Source organism: Micromesistius poutassou (assembly GCF_964030765.1).
Source record: "Micromesistius poutassou genome assembly, chromosome: 5".
NCBI classification, from domain to species: domain Eukaryota; kingdom Metazoa; phylum Chordata; class Actinopteri; order Gadiformes; family Gadidae; genus Micromesistius; species Micromesistius poutassou.
Window position 1 is genome coordinate 2154042 of NC_140275.1, and position 15241 is coordinate 2169282.

A 15241-nucleotide genomic window follows, 5' to 3' on the forward strand; every position below is an offset into this window, starting at 1 on the left:
CCCTCATTTCTCCCCTCCATACACCCTCCCCCATTTCCCTCTGAAGAAGACCATGTGACGCTCTTGTTTCGTCCTCTGACGTGTTACGTGTCATGACGGAGACAGCTGCTGCTGCTGCTGTTCCCCACCTCTAAATCTGGGGGCCATCTTGCACTGGGCAGAGGGACCAGCATTAGGGCCCGGCAGGACGAGGGGCGGTCGGCTGGTGGTGGTGAGTGGGAGGGTGGATTGCCTGAAGCGTGCGGGGCCCGGGTCACTGGGCCCGGGCCCTCGACAGCCCTGGGCATGTCCCCGCACGGAGCCGGGGAGGAGAGGGCGAACCAAAGCGCCGCCCCCCCCAGCAGCCCGGCAGCACTACAGATGCTGCTCTGCTCGTTGCTCTTCATCCTTGTGTCAATTAAGAAGAGATGTGGCGCCGGCGCTATGGTGCATCCTGTCTATTCTTAGTAGGGTATGAATCTATGAGTTGGTTTACAGCATCGCTCTGTAATTGAAGGGAGAAGGTCTGCCGTCTCTGCGTTGAGCTAATGAGCGTTAGGTAATGCTAAAGACAACGTCAGTGTCTGGTGATGCACAAGCAGACGTCAATTAGTCTATTACTGGCGTGAGCCTCCAGAGCCTCCACACTGACCTACAGCACATGCTATTGATTCTTCTTCTCTCTGTACCGACGTACCGTCCACGCATATACGTGCACACACACATACTGTCCTCACACATACTGTCCATGTACATACATGCACACACACATACTGCCCACACACATACATGTACACAAATATACTAGATTAGATTAGATAAGACTTTACTGTCGATTCACATACTATGCAAAAATATACCAAAAGACACACAGACACACACATACACCATTCACACACACACACACACACACACACACACAGGGGGCCGACTATGAAGCTGTTTTGCACACTCCGTGGTAAAGCAATCCGCGATGTGTGCATTGATTCGGAGGCTCCTATCCGGCCTAATGAAGCCAAGTCCAGTGATAACATTTCACAGGCTCGCGGAGCTGCTACCACAACACCGGCCCTGAGTGACGGACTGAAAGGGGACGCCAGGCTCCCGGCAGAGTGAGCAGCCATCTGCTCTGGTTCCCAGAGCATGGCCTTCAAAGGCAGCGCTGCACCTGACTGTGTAAGTTGAAATGTTACAACACGCGGTGGACATCGTTGTCTCTCGGATTGCATCGCCTCCCTCTTTATAGACCATGGTACATACATGTATGGCTGTAACTAGCATACACGTTGAGGGGTACACTTTGTGGGTACAAGCGCCGTGAGACTGTGTGTGATGGTGTGGTGCTTAGCCAAGCCGTAGGGAGCTGTGGTCCCAATGGGTCTGAAGTCTATGTGAGTCTGAAGTCTATTTGAGTCTGATGTCTCTGTGAGTCTGACGTTTATGTGAGTCTGAAGTTTATGTGAGTCTGAAGTCTATGTGAGTCTGAAGTCTATTTGAGTCTGATGTCTATTTGAGTCTGACGTCTCTGAGTCTGAAGTCTATGTGAATCCGAACTCTCTGTGAGGGTGAGTGTATGCGTGTTATCAAGGTTGACTTTTCACCCGCGCCATAGGGGAGTCGACCACATTAAACCTCCTCATTCTCCAGTGAATTGGGCCGGAACATCTCCGCAGGAATGTAACGCCTGCCCTTTGAAGGAGCCATGTGACGCCGGAAATGTATATAAGGAGGAGAGACGGTGGCTTTCACAACGCCCTTGGACAAATGAATACCCGTCTCTCAGACGCTGGCCTTGTTGAACCTGGCATATGATGCAATTTGTCTGGTTTTAGGCTTCAATACACAGGCTACCTATTTCTTTGTCAAAATGTATTTTCAATTCAGTCAGCTTTGTCTCTATTTTGTGTCGGCCTCCTGATGATTTGACAAGCACCGCAGAACAATGTTGAAGGACTCCATCCGTTTTGGATGACATGGGTGTCATGGAATTATTAATATGCTCTTCAAGGGCTGGAAGGTGGAATATTTTGCATGGCTTTCTACGTATACAGTACAGTATGGTATAAATATATAGAGTATATACAGTGTGAGTCAGCGTGAAACATGTAGCATATGCCCGCCGGGATGTTTCATGGGAGTTTTTTTATTAAGTTTCATCTTCAAAGCCTCGGAAGAAATCTTACTGTAGGCTATCTTCTTCATTCTATAAATGAATCTGCTGAAAAACAACATGGGAAAAAAAAGTTACAATTGTAGACATGTTGGTATAGATTAAGGAGGTATGTCATTATTTAGCTTCAAATTCTCATATGTTCAACTACAGCTTGACTTTATATATATTCTACTGTATTCTATTGGAATCTATTCATACAAATCTATATTTACACATTAATTCAGCGCAACAACAATTCAACACACCACAAATAACATCCGATCGATAAACCCCAAGTGATTACCTGGTTAGAACGACTCAACATGGATGCATCTGCAACTTTTCTCCCAGACTCCAGTCTCTAGCCTGTACACTGCTCTGTGATCCATCGTCAGCAGCGGTGAGGGCTGGCGCTCGGTCCGAACCCCAAAGGTACGAAAGAAGCATTATGAAATCATATCATAATCAGCCAACCAGCGCGACAATTAGACGGAGGCTTCACTACATGATACACATGAATGAAACAAGAGGAATATCAACTAATCAACTGATCAACAGCTCAGAGGAGAATCCTGGAACATCATGTCCTGTCATCAGCTTTCTGTCCCTGGTGTTCCCAGGAGTGGCCAGCTGTCCCTGTCAGCAGAGGTACAGCAGGTAAAGCAATAACGACAGAGTTCCTATGGGAAGTCAGTTTCATGACCCTCTTGTATCATTGAACGGCAGAGGCAATTATATTGCACATCTAGTCCACTTCCGTTTTTTGATTTTTTGTTTGTTTCGGTTCAAATTTGTTCGCAGCACGGGGTGAAATGTAAATTCAAGATAATTACCAAGCAAAGTGTGACTCTCAACCTTGAAGCTTGGCAGCCATGTTAGGGCGGTTTTGCTGAAAATATTAGCGAGGAAAATATTTTTTCCACCGATTGCAGTTTGTGGACACTCAAGTTCAAGGAGATGAATATAAATATGTGATATTTTCCCACAACCGCAACCTCTCTTTTGAAGCTGATGAGAAATGTGATACAATCACCCTCTAGATCATTAGGTTGAATACGTCAAAATACAGTTGAGGGCGAAATTTAGAAAGTAAATCCCTTATTTTATGATAATGACAAAAAAACCTGGTCCTTGATTGGTGCATCCATTGGCTGTTGATTGGTTTCAGGCAGGAAGTGATTGGACAGATGAGCATGCCAAGAGGCTGTGGGAGGGGCCTGGGACTGTAATTCCTGGAGGTCAGCTGAGACCACTCAAGAATGAAGAGACAGGAAGTTGTCAGTGTAAGTGGTTCCACCATGTCTATACATCAAACGCTTTGGGTGGAAGCAGTTTCCTCACCATGTTCTCACATTAGTTGTGGTGTCCACAGCGGTGCCTGAATAGAAATCGAATGAGCATGTGATGCATGATTGGTTGGCTCATTGAATATCAATGAAATGGGACAATAAACTTGCTGTCTTCCCAGTCTTACTCTATCAATATTTAGTATCTGTATATCTAGGATCCATACATTGTGTCTACAGAATGAAAAAACAAACAAGAAACAAAAAAGACAATAACGATGTAAGAAGGTGAACAGTAATGTGAATGGAAGGCTTTTATCAGTTTAGAATATGTTTTAGCTTTACTTCAAACCGAATCCGAGAAGAGTGAAGAGAGCAAGGATGGCTCTGATTGGCTGGCATGTTTTGAACTCAATTACGGCCAAGCCAGCCAAGGCCAGACGATATTCATTGCGAAATGCAAACGTGTTTATCTGGATGGTCTCACAAGGCTATACCATTTCCAAAGGAATTGCCGAAAAAGCAATATTCACGCACAGTTTCTGTCTTTATTTGAGTAATTTCATCTTTCATTTCATTTCAAACTGGAGCTGTTTACCGCCTTCCATTTGATACTGCTTGGCATTTGAATCCATCAGAGGGAATTAGTCAGAGAAAACAGTGGAGGAATGACTGATGATCATTACTGTTGATACGGTTGATCTAATGATCTAGATTCAAGTTGAATCAACAAAATGTTAACTCGGTTGTCATTTTCTTGTTGCCTATGAAACCCTTTTTAACTCACATTATTGTTCATGTTAGTCCAAGGATAACAATCCTCAGCCTCAGCCAATCAAGGAATGGGAAGTCCTAAAGACACACACAGCCCTCTAACTACTTTAGGAAAGAAGATGGAAAGCAATGGAGAGACTATAAGTTGGGGATTTGGGTTTATTGTTAATGGGATGGGAAGACATTTAGACAAAAGCGGTCGCATTGGTGCAGTTATTGGTCCAGAGGTAGGGACATGAACTGGGGAGGATAGCTTAGCAACATCTAAATGTACTATAATATATAGTGTTCATATTAGTCATAATGAGGGTGATGCGTATAGAATGGTTAAAGGGTTAAGGTTTGGAGAAGCAGGGGTCACTAAGGTTTTGAGTTAAGGTTAGAGTAGCAGGGTTCACTAAGGGTTAGAGTTAAGGTTGGAGTAGCAGGGTTCACTGAGGGTTAGAGTTAAGGTTAGAGTAGCAGGTTTCACTAAGGATTAGAGTTAAGGTTAGAATAGCAGGGTTCACTAAGGATTAGAGTTAAGGTTAGAGTAGCAGGGTTCACTAAGGATTAGAGTTAAGGTTAGAGTAGCTGGGGTCACTAAGGGTTAAAGGTGCCATGACATGCCAGCAGGTGTGGTGTGATTAGCTGTTACAAGCCGTTTTGGAAATCTACTCCAGACATCACAGGTGTGTGTTTTTAGTAATAGGTAATTTTAGTCCAGGAAAGGCCGCCGAGACAGGATCGCTTTTAACTCACTTTATTTGGTTAAGGTTATTGGTCTATTGTCTATCGTCTATGAAACAAAAGGAGAGGGATCGTATATAACACGCGTGGAGCGTCTCTAAGCTTTACATCTAATCGATACGCCGCCCAAGAGATTCTGACCTAAAATGGCGGAGTCCGAGTTAAATAAGAAGGTAGAGGTGGGCGTGTTCTGTGGCTTTAAAAGCCCGCCCCCTGGTTGTGCAGCAGTCTTAAGGCTTATGTTATGTTTACTCAGTATTGTGGCTATGGGAGAATATTATGGCTGAAATATGTTACATGTGCATGTCCACCTAGATGTGTGACGGATAGATGAGCAACGTTTGCTACAGTCCACTGGGTAGGCTGGTGGACTGATCTACCCAGCACACATCTAGGTGGACACGCCCACTTTCTGTCCCTTATGATGTCATAAGGGGCAGATTTCCAAAACGGCTTGTAACGGCTATGTGCGGGCATGTCATAGCACCTTTAAGGTAAGAGTAGCATGGGTCACTAAGGCAACCTTAAACTTTCCAAGGACAGAACTATATATATATATGTGTGTATATATATATATATGTGTGTGTGTATATATATATATATATATATATATATATGTGTGTGTATATATATATATATATATATATATATATATATATATATATATGTGTGTGTATATATATATATATATGTTCATATTTATCAGTCTATATCAGTCTTCTGCTGGCAGCAGAGGCTCGGAGGTCATTGGCTGGTGATGGATGAGATGGATGATGGTCAAACCAGGCCTTCCCAGATCAGACTGGCTGGGCCATCAATAATAAATCACCTGCCATCAACATTGCATATTAGATCGAGGGCTGGAGACGGGCTGCTAGCGTTGAGTGGGCTCTGACTTTAAAGCCCTTCCTGCTCTCTGGGCGGACATTGCCAGTCATGCTGCGGTCATAGAGCAATATGAAGAGACAGCTAGACATTTAGTGCAGACTTATTTTCTTCTTGTGAATTCCAAGGCTCATTTTTCTGTTTAGTTATGGCTCTTTCTTGGGGAGTGTATATAAGCTATCACACACCTACACAGTGGTTGAGGAGCAGATGCAGGCCAGTGTTGTCACAATCTGGAGAGGATGATGATGTTAGTTAACTGGTTTCAGCATTGCTAATGACGCAGCGCTACAAGATAAGAAACTCATGTAAATTAATAACATCTTGCTCAAAAAGTTATTGGTTCAGACTACGTAGCGGTTTGTGTTACAATTTACTTGTTTATTATTAAAAAATAAAAACAATATGTTAGCCTAGAGGCAATACGCAGACAGTAATATTTTTAATAAATATAAAATGGACAATATCACCTATACTCCATCCAACAATAATTATGATCATAAAACTGCAAATATATTCATGAAAGTTTCTCTGGAATGTCTTTGCCTGAATCATCATTTTGAATTATGGAGATGATTTAAAATCCTGCATAGAACACAGACAGACCCAAATAATTTAGGCCCTGAAACTTTAAAAATATTAGCATCATGTAGCATCTTATCCTAAGCTATCTGTGTTGTATACAGGGAATGAGTTAACCTAGCAATTGTTAGTGGTTGGCACTTGGTCCTATCAACTTCCTTACTGTACCTTCAGCAAGTTATTGTTGTTTCTCTTTCCTCTGATAAATGTAATTATTGTAATTCGCTTTGGATGAAAGTGTCTGCTAAATGCCCTAAATGTATCTTTCTACTTGTTTGAAAAGTATTTTATTGGAGTTAAAATGTATGTTAAAATGATTCATACTACATTCGGAAACGGCTTTCTGCAGTTCTTGTGGCAAGAACATACACTTCTTGCAAGATGGCGTTCCTCTTACTTATGTGTCTCATGTTTCATTGTGAACATGTTGTGCCTTTTGCAGGTGTGTTGTGGCTTTTGCGTGTTTGTGTTGTGGCTAGTGCCATTGTGTTGTGGTTTTTCCGTTTGTGTTTTCCATTTATGTGCTTGTGTTTCAGATATACAGTTAGTTTGGCACGTCTGGGACAGTACATGTGGGTGTGCGGGAGCAGCCACATTCACATTTCACATTTACATTTACAAGTGTTCATTACTCGTCCAAACTACAAAGTTTCTGTACTTTTTCAAAGGGAGAGTGTAAGTCATTGAACCGATTTATGTCGGAGCTGTGATCCTAAGAAGTCATTTTTTTTCAAGATAGATAGAAAGAAAGTCCTACATTATATTTGGTGCCGCAGGATTAAAAAGTACAATTTCCAAGAGTTTGAAGTGCAACAGAACAGCTGTACCTGCGAACGGTAAAAACAAGCTGAAATGTTTCTGTCCAAACTTGCCTTAAACACATCATGAAACCATGTAGTACTGTCGAGCCAAACAACAATACGAGAGAGGAGAGGAACTTTCTGAAGCACCCTGTGGAGCATCGCTCACTCTCTGCTTCCTGAAACATGTTTAGAAGTGAACCGTGTTGCAGAGTATCTCTTCATCAGGGTGGAAGACTGTGCAGGAATCAAACATACGTGGGAGGGCCTTCAAAGCTTTGAGTACGGACATGAAAGAGAAAGGTTGATGATAAGGAGAATTAGATCCGACACGGTTTGATCTCATCATAAACTAATGCCTTAATAATGACATCAGCCACTTATTCTCCATGGCAGTGAATGATTAAGACAAATCTTTGGCTCTTGATCATATACAAATTGCATATTATTATGTACAAAACCCTTCTACTATCTTTACATGTCAGCCGTTTCTATATGGTTCTGTAGTCTCATCATGATAAACCTATCCACCTATTCATCAATGTATGTTGAATATGTGTTTATCCTTAGATGGTACAACATGTGAAAAGTTTCCCGATCCAATCAAATCCCATCCCTTCTTTGTTTAGCTCTGCCTGTTCACTTGGAAATTGCTCATTATGGAAGTAAGACGTTTTCTGAAAGTCATCTCCCATTGTCTTCGCATTTTATTGAGCCTTAAAACTATGCCTGGACACCCGCTCCTGGTCTGCAGAGCCGTGCCGGGGAAGAGTTTGATTGCTGCAGGATTTACAACGTTTAAAACAAGCCAATCGCCACCCAGAGTATGGTATTAAGTGCTGTGGCCAGCGGATACCGCAAACATTTTCAACACATGCTATTTTATAAAGGTGTGCGGGGGGCTGCTGCTCTGCATCCGCCCCAATAAACACTGGCCCCATTAAACGGCCAAACATTTGAAATGTTTACGACGGTGGGAGGGCGGAGGGAGGTTACGACAAGGTTGTCCCCGGATGCTCCCTGCAACGCCCAGAGCAGACTCCCGTTTTGCAAATACTTTCATGGATGGCTGCTTATCCATATTCTGGCAAGGCCAGCGATGCGATTTCACTCTTGATTACCTCTGCTGATCAGCGTGATTGGTTTAGTGTTGAGCAAATATCAAGGCAAACAATGCATGGATTACCAGGGCGAGAATCAGGGGGATAAGCAAAGAGGCAGGAGGTCTTTGGTGGTTTCCATAATCCTGATGAACTACCAAACAACTTTGGCATTTGAGTCGCGCAAGGTCAGCACAAAATGCAACACAGTGAAACTCCTCTCAACTTGAGTTGTGGGTAAAGTTTGACCTCGGCTGACGAGTTAGGAGCACGGCATTTCACAGGATTAACCTGATATCAATCTGCCGCCTTTTAATTCCACGGTAATTTAAACCTCCAAATTGATCTGCGTGCCTAAATGCAGTTTTTTTTCTGAATCCCTGCCATATCAGATGCTTTCCCCACAGTGAGATTGTTATCAGAGGAAAAAGTCAAAGTGACAGACATTAGGTAGAGTTGCATTCTCCCCTGGGGCCCAGCCCTCAAATGACCCCCTTCTCTTCTCCATTCCTCAGGGCTGGTGACAGGACAGCCCTTCTCCAGGCAGGAGGCCAGATGAGGCCAGACCCTGTTACACAAAGCCCCAGATTACTCATGAGCACCAATCCAAATAACTTGTCAAGACGGATCTTGGGTCCTCGTGTTCATTATTCACACTCCAGACGCTCTGGAGGCAGGGTAAGGTGTCTCGGGGGTGGAAGGGGAGAGCTCCTCACCTCCATGCCTCTCCGCCGCCTCACCTCTTATGAGACAATGGAATGGAAACGGGCCAAGGCTGGATATGATTGCAGAAGAAAATAGTTCAAGAATGCATCACGTATAATTCACTACTATGCACTTAGCCATTATCTTTTCAGCTTCACAAGTGCAGGAATAAAAAGGAGCACATGTAGGAAAATGTAATGTGCATTGAGCAGCCCGTCGACATTTCAATCTACCAAAATAGATTTCAAACAGAACAAGTCTCATTTAAGTGAGTGCCCAATAATGGGCGCTAGTGTCTGAGATTTAACTACTACAATAGGACCGTCTTCAATATCCTTTATCTCCTCACATTAGCACAGTATTGTGATCTTTAGAAGAAATAATACATTTCCAGTCTCTCTGCCTCCTGTGTGTCGCTTAATGGCGTGTGGCTGTGTTATCTTAAACGTTTTTCTAGCATGGCTGTGTGTGTGTGTGTGTGCTTGTGACCATGCACAAGCGTGCATACATGATTGAGGTGTGTGTGCTTGAGTGAGTGCTCTCAGCCAGCGTGTCTGTGACGGCAGACACAGCAGACACAGAAGACACAGAGTAAGATGGATCCTGCCTGCTAGTCTGTCCATCCTTGCGGCTACGGCCTCCAAAACCGCTAACCGCTAATGCAGTGGCTCATTAGTCTAACCACACAAGAGCTCCCTCTTACAAACAGCCCATGAACTCTCAGTGGAACCGGTAACCGCCAGTGTTGGCGATACACACACTCCCCAACCTGTAGCGTGCATAGAGTCCTTTCGTTGGCTACACTCGAGAGCAGCGAATCGGACGATCACACATCAAGAATACAGAGTCCAGGGCTCATTGGTTTAGCCTATAGCAAAACGGGCGTTTATGACAGCATAAAGTCGTCGAGAAGAGGCTGCCTTTTCTTTTTGGATTTTCCACTCATAAAACACCATAAAAAGCTCTCTAACGCACGGCCCCATACAGGATGCCCCAGACATAATGCACATGTAATGGGGTCCATTACAGAGGACATTAACCGACTGGCACGGTGGGGGGGTACAGTTTGAGCTTTAATGGTTTAGAGGGCAATCAGGTCCCAAGATGTTAAAGGGAGATAACAATATGTTTAGCCTCCATGCTTCCAGGCGTTATTGGCCATTGCTGAGATGATATTCCTATAGTGTAGCCCATTCCCAGTGGGTGATGTGTAGAGAAATGTGGCTTGAATTTGAATTGACATCAGATAACAAAACCAAACCACAGCAGCAGCATCTCCACGGGCGTTCGGTCTGCATCTGCACCGAGCCGTCCAGCCCCAAGAATCAACACATAACGGACACGGCGATCCCAGAGCCGCTGAGCACAGGAGCCGGCTGACACGACATGAAGGATAGATGTGACTGCTCCAGAATCAGAGGCTCCTTGCTCCCTCTCTGGCCCTGGTGCCAGGTGCCTAGTGAAGCCTGGCCTGGACTGGCTGTCCACAGAGTCTCAGTAGCAGCGTTGCCCGCAGGCTGTAACAAGGCCTGACGGGTGGAGACACTTCCTTCCCCCGTCCCTTCCCAGGTGGGCCAGCCGAGTCACATCGACCCACAGGCAAAGCGTTGATTGGGTCTAATCCACTGTGAATTGATTGTGGGGATGAATCAAGCTGGTTAACATTCCCACTCAATCTGCCACGTTGCATCTGTTCACCAGTGGTGCGTCTGCTCTCTCATGTACATACACTTTACGTCAGGGGGATTGTGTTTGTGTGCTGTTGGGTTTTAAAGGTGGTTGATTAACTGCACACCGACTGTGTGGATCATTGTTAAGCTTCCTATTAAAGGAATTGTTGAGGTAATGGAGTTGCACGTAAAGTGAATGCAGACAATGCAAATAATAGAATAGAATCGTAAGCATACCTGGAGGAATCTGGGCAGCACAACAGTCATTATCATATGCATATAATCATATATAATCATATGCATTTACATGTTGTATAATATCTGCCAGGACTAGCATCACAGGATCCATTCTGGCGTGAAAGGCGATCGCTATGCATACTGAGATTGATTAAAATCGTACATAATAATTACATAGCTTATCGAAAGTTCGCAACTAGGCCGCATTCCAATGGGGAAAAAATGCAATACATTTCCTTAGCATCTACTAACTTATATTTGGGTACCTGAGTCGGGCGTCCTTCTGATATATAATGGATGTTGAGTCTTGAGGTGGCTTCCTCACTCTGCATCAGTGTCATAGCTCAAAATGGGGGCACTACGCATACGCCGGCCCTGTCAAGCACTCAGGGATGGGGGTACAAACCGCTTTTTTTTGCTCGCTATTTTAAGCACCTATGAGGGTTGGCGTAAGCAGAAAACATTGCCAAAAGAAACAAACACAAAAAACCTCTGCTGATATCTCCAGCGTAGAGTGAGAGCTGAGCAACTGGCCATTATATTGTAATGGTACCATCAGCACAATGTACGATTCCTCCAAACACTGCACTCCACAGAGAGAGTCACACACACAAGACTCCGTCTTGCCACAGAGCAGATTAGATTGGCTCACGGAATGGCCGAAGTTGTCCATGGTCATTGCATCCATTAAATCACGTCCACTCTGGTTGGGGCTTCTGGGAGGGGAGAGGGAGCAGTCATTACATGTTACGTGAGCTAGGTAATTACCATTTTAGGGCTAAAGGCCTGCGCTTAAATGTTTTATGGTCGGTCAATGAAGCTGTTAACGGGCGCCGCATCTCACCAATGACAATGCAGTCTGTTAGGCCATGACGTAGAGGGACGAGGGACGTAGGGGAACGAGGCCGAGGCAGCTGGTCAAGCCATACCCCACATAGTGTACATGTTTGTTCCGCGATCTTCATGCGCTCTACATAACGCAGCTTCATGCACAAACGCACACCGTGCCACTCATGTGTAGCCATTGAGAGCCTGCCGCACGTTGTTGGACTTTGTGCAGAAATCCTCTAATTATAGGATTTATAAATGGCCAGTGTGCGTACATGAATAAGTAAACACATGACAGCGGGAAGAGGCAGAGGCGTATTAAACCCTCGTGTGCTTCTTGTCTGGGGAGATTAACATTCTGAAGGTCACTGTTGACAGAGAGGGAGCCTTTAAGACCCCGCTCTTAGTGGGGAACAAAACTAGCTGGTGTGCAAGGTTACTTAGCGATAAGACCACCACCACGGAGGAGAGACACATGAAAAGAGTGCAGAACCGAGCAGGCATTTGTTGTTGTTGTTGGTCGAGTCGGGGGCATGTCCCGTTTAAAGCCGGGTGCCAGGAAGTACAAACGTGCACACGCTGTATCTGTTAGAACGTATATGTGTTTGTGTTTGTTGACGATATGTTGTGCTTCTGGAATCGGTTGTCGAGGGGGAGCTACTGCCCAACCGCCCCCCCCCCCCCCCCCCCCCCCCTTTTGTCCTGTGCTCTGAGGGGAAATACTATTCAGGATTCCAGTTGAGTGTCAGACAAAGAATAGGAAAAGCCTTTCTGTGTTCATGAATACCCTGGCAATCAAGGCATCAATTATTTAAGGTCCTCGCAGTCTAGAGAGCAACTAAGGCAGGCTGTCCATGGCAGTGCCGGCCAGGACTGTTAATGCAGTCCGTTTAACACGGTGACATTTCAACTGGAGCGGAGCGCTAGAAAGAAAGAACGTGGACAGAGTTATAGTTTGAATCCATAAGGGTGTTATGCAAGGTTATCCGTCACTCGATGTGCGGGGTTCAGAACGCTCTCAATCCAGCCATCCAGCTCTCCATACAGCTAAGTGCTTCACACTTGGCTGTTTCCTTTTTACATTTCTTGAATTTTTCAACTGAGTTGACAACAAAAATTCACTAAACAAACAAAGGGCAATTGGACATGGGGGACACGGTCATGGTTGGGCCTGTTCCATAGAAGGTTCCCTTACTGCTGCCTGTACTATAGTGGGTTGCCATGTCCACGGCTCCATGCCCAATAAGTTACGACGTGTCTTTCAGGAACAGCCCTGTCTCCCAGGAGATAAACTGCAAGCTGCAGAGATCGGAAGAAAGCCATTGGCCCATCCCTCCCATCCATAACAAAACAACTAAAACGTGATTTCCTGTCTTCGCATTAAAGTTAATTTCCCCCTGACTGGCTTACGTTTTTATTTAATATGCAATTTGTTATGGCTCAGTTTCTTTTTAATATGCATTGCAACAATTTACTGTAAAATCTAGATGCTATTGATTGTTCGACTCTTTGACAATTTACTAAAATTACTTAATGGGTTCATGACAATGAAGAATAGAGGGATAAATAATATACGGGACAGATGGCACAATTAGTCAACTCTGTGTGTGTGCTCACTCACATTCTTACACGTTAGCTTTAAAATGCTCATACATCATTAAGCAGTGTGTGCAGGTGTCTGCATCCCAAAGAGGTCCTTCTTTAACATCTAAATGACCTTCATAAAGGTATTCATAAGTATTCCCGACAGGCAGAATGTATATATTTTCCCTCTGCTCATTTAACCTATGCCAGCCACCAGGAAAGAAGACCCACTGAAGCAGAGAAACCCCTTCTGAGACCCGGAATATAGAAGACGTTTAAACCACAAATACCACACTCCAATAACACTGCACTTCCCTTTACACTAATTGCGACTGAGTTTTGCTCCACATGTAACGGAAAACCCATGAACTAGGGATAGAAGCATATTCTGTCACTAAATAAATTAGTCCAACTTTGGGGGAATAATTAAATATTCCCTCCCATTTAACGCCATTGTGCGGTGATACATTCCATCCAGGTGTAATAATCCGTCTTGATTAAAACGGCGATGCAGCAGCAGCAGCCAATGAACGGAGCAGGAGCGCATCGTTCACACATCGGCGCTCCGCCGCGGCTCTTCACCCTGATGAGACACGGGCTGAACGGCAATATTGGTTTTTAAATTTACATTTTCTCAAACTGCCAGACTCTCTCCATATGCCTACCAAATATCACTGAACCAATTAAAACGCACATCTGTTTCATTAGGCAAGCTCATATTCATCCATCTTATCTGTCAACCCCCTCCTACCTGCACGCACCCCATCTCCGCGACAGCGGAGACGGACTGATTGAGGCAATTTCACTCCATTTGACCAGAAATTACAAATTTATTCTTTAAATTCCCCAGTTGATAGGCCACTAAATTATTTTTTGAAGTTCTAATTCCATGTCCAAAGTTGTCGATTTTTCTTTTTGTTTGAAAACACATACATACAGACACAGACACAGACAAAAATATAAACACACACACACACACACACCACATCACACAACATACAACAGAGAAACGCAGCCCCCTTGGTTTTGTCTCAAGACACAACAAGCTAACATTACAAGTAAATAGAAACCATTACCTGCTGAATGTTACTCTCGAGACGAGACGAGAGAAAGGAGCAAAACGCCTGTCAGCCATGCCCAACATCAGCTGTACGTCAAATACAAGCTCCTTTTGATTATTTACTCTCGTCATGTATAATTTAGTACATTGTAATAATAATTAATAATAATAATTCTGAATAATTTATGTTGTTTGTGTGAACTCTGAATGAGTCATTCTCGCCTTGAAGGTTTTAAACTGCAGTCCAGTGGTAAAATACGAATAGACCTTTATGCAGAGCTTAAACACAAATTCCCCCAATATTGTTGGGATTGAGTGAGCTGACACTATTCTGTTATTGTTAAACCGGTGGGGGTTGCAAAGCGGCCCCTAATTCTCTGCAGCCCACAGACAGAGCTAATGGCCCCCCATGGTGCAGCCATGCCCCTTCCCAGCAAATGGTCGCTCCATCCAAGCCTTTACCAATCATAAACAAGTAAATAATGCAGGGCACTCTGACTTAAAGGCTTGCATCCAAAGAGAAAGGAACAGAGCAGGAACATGGCAACCTGAAAGACCCCGTTCTGTATTTCTGACGGAGAGGCATTCATTTCCCTGGTTTACATATTCATTGAGGTCATTGTCATATCAGTGCAATAAAGTGCTATAAAGTATTTCTCACATGCAGGCGCGTATATTTACTATCACTGTGACAGGGTTGTCGGCCAGGGGCAGTTGGAGGGAGAGGAGGATGGAAGCCCAGATCTATTAATCAGAATCTTAACTGGCAAGTGATCTAGGCTGGCTGGGGGAGGCAGGCTGTCTGCACACCGTCCATCCCTTCGTATTTGTCTGTGGAATGAAGCGTTTAGCCCGACTGCAAGGACAAAG

The 15241-nt window shown here is 44.3% G+C and overlaps 1 pseudogene across 1 annotated transcript in view; it reads right to left on the bottom strand.

Moving 5' to 3' along the window:
• LOC311343942 overlaps window positions 1-386 on the bottom strand; it is an 80763-nt pseudogene extending 80377 nt beyond the window's left edge. The window contains exon 1 of the transcript in view: window positions 258-386. The product of the transcript in view is annotated as an uncharacterized misc_RNA (transcript). The remainder of the gene's footprint in view (window positions 1-257) is intronic.
• Window positions 387-15241: the final 14855 nt, after the last annotated feature.